Source organism: Sinocyclocheilus grahami, unplaced genomic scaffold (assembly GCF_001515645.1).
Source record: "Sinocyclocheilus grahami isolate Dianchi unplaced genomic scaffold, SAMN03320097.WGS_v1.1 scaffold963.1, whole genome shotgun sequence".
NCBI lineage: Eukaryota > Metazoa > Chordata > Actinopteri > Cypriniformes > Cyprinidae > Sinocyclocheilus > Sinocyclocheilus grahami.
The window spans coordinates 1-7,137 of record NW_015506142.1 but is presented as its reverse complement, the minus strand read 5'-3'; the positions used below and the strand labels follow the sequence as shown (position 1 = coordinate 7,137).

The 7,137-nt window shown below is 37.0% G+C and overlaps 1 pseudogene; it reads right to left on the bottom strand.

Annotated features, from left to right (window-relative positions):
- Window positions 1-1,801: 1,801 nt before the first annotated feature.
- On the bottom strand, window positions 1,802-5,883 carry LOC107564783 (perforin-1-like; annotated as a pseudogene).
- Window positions 5,884-7,137: the final 1,254 nt, after the last annotated feature.

Below are 7,137 nucleotides of genomic sequence, written 5' to 3'. Positions count from 1 at the left end.
CTAGCACCCCCTCAACACCTGCGTTCAAAATTCTCTGGCACCGCCCCTGGTACATCGATGTATTTTTGAAAAGCAAAAATTAAGTTTGTCCAACTCTAAACCCAGTCCCCAAGAAACTTAGGTTATTAAATAAAAAACTAGCAAAACGAGTTTTACGGTGTCCCCACCACTTTTCAAAGCAAAGTTACGCCACTGAACATCAGGATTGTCATGCAAGCTCATCATCCAGTTTGAGTATGCTTCAGCTGGGCTTTGGTTTAAAACAAGGACTGGAAAGTATTTCTCACCTCTCAACACCTCTATCTTGTGTGTCATGAAGCAGAATCCCATGCTCATGTTATCTTCAAGGATTTGAGACTATTTGTTACAAAAAAGAGGCATTAGCTGTAAGGAACCTCAAACCCAGGCACCTTGATATCAATTTGATGTCAAATATTAGTCAAGATTTGATCAAGATGTTGTAACATTATTTTAAATTTAGTTTAGATGGCAATTTCTTCCAGTGGTAATTGGGTGAAAATAGGAAATTAATCCCACACTGAAATTGGTTTAATGTATATGTAGGCAAATATGTTTGACGTTCAATTTACATCAAGTTTTTGACAGTGCATATTTGACCTTTTTTTTAGTTTTTTTTTAGGTGAATTTGATATCTTTTCAACATCAATTGCCCACTGAGAAGTCATCTTTAACTCAATGTTCAGGCAGTTCTTGATATCGGTCTCTGAGAAGCCCTTCAGGGTTGCAAGACAAGTTCGAAAAGCCGTGACCCGCCTCATCCTCCCAGATGGACTTGACGTATGTAGTGAGTGCTGTATAGTCCTTCAGTACAGGGGTTTAGTTTCTTCATCATATTGTGACAATCCTTCAAAAAGACCTACAACCTTGTGTTACAGCATTTGAGGTCAAACTTAAATCAGTGTTATCTGATAATGTTAATCCTATTCATCATGCAATTTTCTCCTTTTGTGTGTTGTTTGCTCACCTAGGCAAAATTAAAACCATTCATCATCTATTTTTCAGTTTGTGTTCTGTCCTTTTGTGTATTGTTTGTTCATCTGTTAATTATTCCATTCATTTAAAGTTATGGTAGAATGACAAAGTTTTAATTTTTCTAGTTTCTAGCTTTGTTACAGAGTTAAGACTGTACATGTCTAACCTCGGTTTTCTTTGGGATACCTGTTTGGAGAATATCGTGCGGTCTCTATGTTGTACTTAGTCTTGTTATTTGTCTGGGGAAAAAACGACAACAAAACGAAAAACCATTTTCCATTTGCATTTCTGAAAGATTTTTATTTGTTTTGTTTAGTTTATTTAATAACTCTGTTCTGTGGGAAATGAACCAGTGACCTTGGCGTCTTTATTGAACCAGTAGACAGTTTTGATTAATGAATTATCTGTTACAGAACATGAAAAGCTCTTATACTTTTCACTTTGCAATACATAACCACAAACACGCACAGGAATCAAACCATTGAAAGCAAAACTATTTTCTGTAGTAGCAGAACAAATACTGTAATAATCTTCTGAAATCTATTAGTCTTGGAAAAAAAACAGCTAAAACCTCTGTAGTCATCTTCTTTTTCCACAAGAGATATCAAAATGTGAAGTTTCATTTGAACACTATACTACTTATATATTACAAAAAAATAAAATGAAAATGTAATTATTTTTTTATTTGTGTTTATTTGTTCTATACATGTCTATACAACTATCTAAAAAGCAATATGCAGAAATATTCTTCATTATAAATATGCTTAATATTCTTTTTGTATCATTTGTTCTATACAAATACAAGGTCTTATGGTTTTGGTGAATATCTGCTACACCTGGGTCCAGTTAGATGAGCATCACAAGATGCATTGTAGGTGAAATACATGATGCCTCTCTTTAATTTACAGCTGTGTGAATGAGTTCCACGTTCAGGGCTGACCACACATCTCCCCACCATGTCATTATAAATGACATCACTGTCCCAAACCTCAAATATGAGTTCATGACCAAACTCAATTGATCCAAAATCATAGCTGATGTTCCATTCGGGATCATTATTGTCCATAACCACCTCAGTCTCCTCATACATGAGGTAGTACCAAACTTTCACGTAACCATCAGTACGTGTGAAGAGATCTGCTTTCAGGCCTGCTGCTCTCTGCACCATCACTACTAACTTGCCACGGCCGGCTTGCATAGGACAGCAGTTGTTGTCTAGATTTGGTGTTTGTGAGCATCCTTGATTCTCTTTGTGATTTACAGAAAGCATGTTCTCTTCAATATACGCAGTTACTGCTCTTTTTAGATTGGCACTAACCTCAAGATCAGCCACCAGATGATGAAGAGGGAAAATTGCATATGATATGACATCCGGATTGTCATGCAAGCTCATCATCCAGTTTGAGTATGCTTCAGCTGGGCTTTGGTTTAAAACTAGGTCTGGAAAGTATTTCTCACCTCCCAGCACCTCTATCTTGTGTGTCATGAAGCCCTGGTAAAATCCCATGCTCATGTTATCTTTAAGGATTTGAGAGCATTTGTTGGAAAGCGAGGCATTAGCTGGAAGGAACCCCAAAGTAATCTTTAACTCTATGTTCAGGCCGTTCTTGATATCGGTCTCTGAGAAGCCCTTCAGGGTTGCAAGACAAGTTCGAAAAGCCGTGACTCGCCTCACTCGCCTCACACCAGATGGACTTGACGTGTGTAGTGAGTGCCGTAAGTATCTATAGTTCTTTGGTACAGGGGTTTTGTTTCCTCGTCATATCGTGTCGGAAGTCGCTGGAGGTGTCTTGAAAATTCAGTGCTGAGCTCTGGGTGGTCTGCAACTCTGTAACTTTAAATGAACAACAACAAATCATCTGTCAGCAGATTCTGACTGTGGTTTCTAAATAACTGTACTTTGCCTGAAGTTTTCTTTTTCAGTGTTTTTGACAGTAATTTGGTTAATGAGGTGATAAGAAAGTACCTATAAAGCATGCTCTGGGTTTGTTTTTCAGATAAAACCATGATTTGGCTGGACAATTTAGGACTAAATTGTTTGGTCAGATGAGGAATAGATGCTAATCTAAGCATCTTTGAGATCATGTCTCTCCCTCATAATATGCAATCCCAAGTCTCACAAGGAAAAAATGCACTGATAAGGAACACTCCACTATTTTTGAAAATAGGCTCATTTTCCAACTCCCCTAGAGTTATACAGTTGAGTTTTACCATTTTCGAATCCATTCAGCCGATCTCCAGGTCTGGCGGTAGAACTTTTAGCTGTAGCTTAGCATAGATCATTGAATCGGATTAGACCGTTAGCATCTCATTCAAAAATGACCAAAGAATTTCGATATTTTTCCTATTTAAAACTTGACTCTTCTGTAGTTACATCGTGTACTAAGACGACGGAAAATGAAAAGTTGCGATTTTCTAGGCCTATATATCTAAATTAGCCTATTTGCAGGCGCTGCGTAATATCATTGCGCCTGCTGCACCCATGGTACGGCAGTAAAGTTCCTTGATTATTACGCCGGAATGAGAGTATAGTTCCTAGCCTTATCGGCCTATAAAATCGCAGCTTTTCATTTTCCGTCGGTCTTAGTACAAAATGTAACTACAGAAGATTCAAGTTTTAAATAGGAAAAATATCGAAACTCTTTGGTCATTTTTGAATGAGATGCTAACAGTCTAATCAGATTCAATGATCTATGCTAAGCTGCAGCTAAAAGTGCTACCGCCAGACCCGGAGATCGGCTGAATGGATTCGAAAACGGTAAAACTCAACTGTTTAACTCTAGGGGAGTTGGAAAATGAGCCTATTTTCAAAAATAGTGGAGTGTTCCTTTAAATTAACCAGCTACTTGCACTGCTGCTTCCTTTAAACTACATTAGGATCCTATGAGCCTTCATATATTTTACGGTTTCTGAACAGCCAATAAGAATTAACTTGAAATACATGTAAATGTATTACTTTTTTATAATATCAAGCTGGTATTCTCAAGTCCATTTATCATTAACTACAAGAAAATTAAGTAGCCTAAGGTAAACTGCAATTGAGCATCTGTTTTGTGTATCTTTTTGGATTCAATATGTATGAATTTCACTGCATTATAGAAGACAGTACCAAAGGAACTGATTCTGTTGAAAAATGTTAACATCAATTGCTTGTAGTTGCCACCTGCACTGATATTTTTGTCTAGACATAATGTAGCTTTGCGCCCTCTAGCGAGTAAAAATACCATGCATCTTGCTGAATAACTTTGTTTTGGTTGTGCTTTGGCTCTGCTTGTCTGTGCGGATGAATGATTAGAGGTGTAGTAGGCCTACACATGGATACACACCATCTTATTAGAGCAGACGGACAAATGAATAACCTTTTTTTTATTTTTCCCCAGAGGCCTGCCTTTTTAATAATCCATGGTCCAAACAATTATTGTTTGTGACACAAAACGTTTAGCTTAATGAGTCCTGTCTGCGGATATGAGTGATACTCGCCTATGAATGACGCATGCAATTTCCCGCGAAATCCGCCCCGCCAGTTCTACAACACAAAATATTATAGTTTCAAGGTGTATTTGGTTAAAGACATGGTTTAGAAGATGGATTTTTGCTGGGGTTTTTTTATTTTTTTTATATTCTAAATATTTTCAAAACAGTGACATAGTTTGCAAGTGTCCAGATAAATGACCAGTGTATTGTTGCCAAAATGGATGAGATTATTATATGATATATCATTTGAAATTAGTCAATTAGTTAAACCGTAACAGAAGGTATTAGCCTTAACAGACTAATTTATATGTTATTCAGGAATTCTTAGATTTCAATCTGCCCACCGTAGATGAGATATGAGACCTCTAAATAAATGCAAAGTATAACAGGATAAAGATCATTAATTGTGTAGGCCTATGTGCTTTCTCAGTTATCAAATCATCTAACAATATTGTATGCATGTTCAGAGATACTGAGAATGGATCAGACTGTCATCATTCTGTGAAGAAGTTAAAAAGTCATTACAAATACAATGCAAAAAAAGTCATAAACTCATATGTACTTACCTGTAATATGTGCAGCTGAGCTCATGGAGGACAAATGTTGCCTTATCCATTGCATTCTGAGATTGGGCAAATTTAGCAATATCTGAACGGCTCCCTCCAAAAATTGCCTTTCCTATGTCATCCAAGCTAAGGTCCATTTCCCAGTTGTTATTGATGAGTGATGTTGAACTCTTCATTAGGGAGTCGACAGAATGATGAAGAGCACTAGAAAGCTGTTTGCTGCAGCGGCTGAAGGGACGCCAGTCCAGCACAGCTGAGGGAAGTTTCTGTATCTGCCCTCCCTGAAAGCGGATCTTGCAGACTGTACAAGTACCATTATCCATGTGTGACTTGACATTGATCAAAAAGGCACCTTTACGGTGCATCCTGACAACATCAAAGCCTTCGCCCGCCAGGTTGTAACCAGGTACAAATGGGGCTTTCTCACATTCTACCTGAGAGCCTGTATGACAAGCTGAACCCTTGTGCCAGTGTGTCAAGATCAGAGAAATGCAGAGAAACATGTGGAAAACACAGTGATTTGTCTCCATTATGATGTCTAAAGAGAAAATGCAGAGGGTTCAAATGCTAATATTTCATTATTTCTAAGATGGAAAAACATTTATGAGGCAATATACATGCAAAGGTTAAATAATAATGATAATCATAATAATGTAAGAATATTATTGTAAAAATTGCATAATCAAAGTCCAGAATGCAGTTTAGTTTGTATTATTTGTGGCATCGAAATCTGCTTTAAATATCTTATCTATTAAAAAAAACATCAGCTCACCAAGTTCAGTTTTACCTACCAAGAGTAGCTTTCATGCAGCAGTCTGTTCCAGCTGTGTTATACCACCATATTGACCTACTTCAGAAAAAAAAATTTCTCTGTTCTTCTTTCCAAATTACAGTTTCTTCATGAAATGTTTTAGCTGTGGAGTCACTTTCTGGAATGCTAATGCTAAAAAGGCGCACTGTAAAGACTGAGTCTGTGGCATTTGTCGAAGGGAGTGTCTTCCTGTCAGCCCTATTCTTCTGTGCTGGACAGATTTCATCCGCTGACTGGGTTTGTTTAGATTTTTTTTTTTTTTAGTAAATACCAGCTGTGCGGTGCGGGAGGGTTCTCATGAGACTTCACATAAGGGAAGATGAAATGCAAGGTCAAGATTAATCAAACAGGACATGTGGATGACAAAATGTAGCATATTCCTTTTTACTTGCAGTTGCATGTAAGACAATGTATATTATGAAATGAAAATCATAGCCCTACTCATTAGCACATTGCATGGGAAAGTACCGGTCAGAAGATTTTGGATATATGGAAACACACTCATGTTTTTATATATTTATTTATTTATTTATTTTAGTATATACATTTTATGGTGGAAAATGCCAAATTTAACATTACAACAGTCCATGTAAATGCCTGAAAAAAAAACTATAACGATGAATTAAATTAATTTTAATGTCAAACAGAAAGGTGTCATCAATGGATTATTTTGTTTGTTTATTATGAGTGAGTCAACGAATCAATTTGTTCAAAAAGCTCTTGTTTCTAAAGTTCCTATTCATTGTGCGCTTCACACTCCTTTCCAGTAGGTGGCGGGAATGCACCTTTTAAGTTGGTTTGCCAACTGCCATTAAATCCTAAAAGAAGAAGAAGAAGAATTTGTTAAAAAAGATTCATTAATATTGAGGAACGGATTAGTGTTGTGCAAGAGTCGAAGACCCTCGATGGTCGACTATTTCCGTTGGCGGAAAAAAAGTCAAAGTAGCCGTCACTTTTCTGTAAAATGTAAGCTACTTTTACTCGAGGATGGCGTGTTTGATTATAGAATTCAGAAACTGTCGCGGCGTGTTTTTCTGAAGTACTAGAAAACTGCGACTGATTTACAAAGCGCGCCTTCAAACGAAGCTCACGCTGCTATTTAGCCTAGCTTGCTGTGCACAAAGTTGATGGTTTACATTTATCCGACTCTATTTAAATAGCCATAAAGTAAGTGGAATAGTGACAGACAGTTGGCGTTTCACTGATCTAGGTTCAATTCATAATTAAAAATTAGGTTATTGTGTGCCTAAGTAGTACATTTTCCCGCAATAATAATTTTTAGGATTTTCTTCT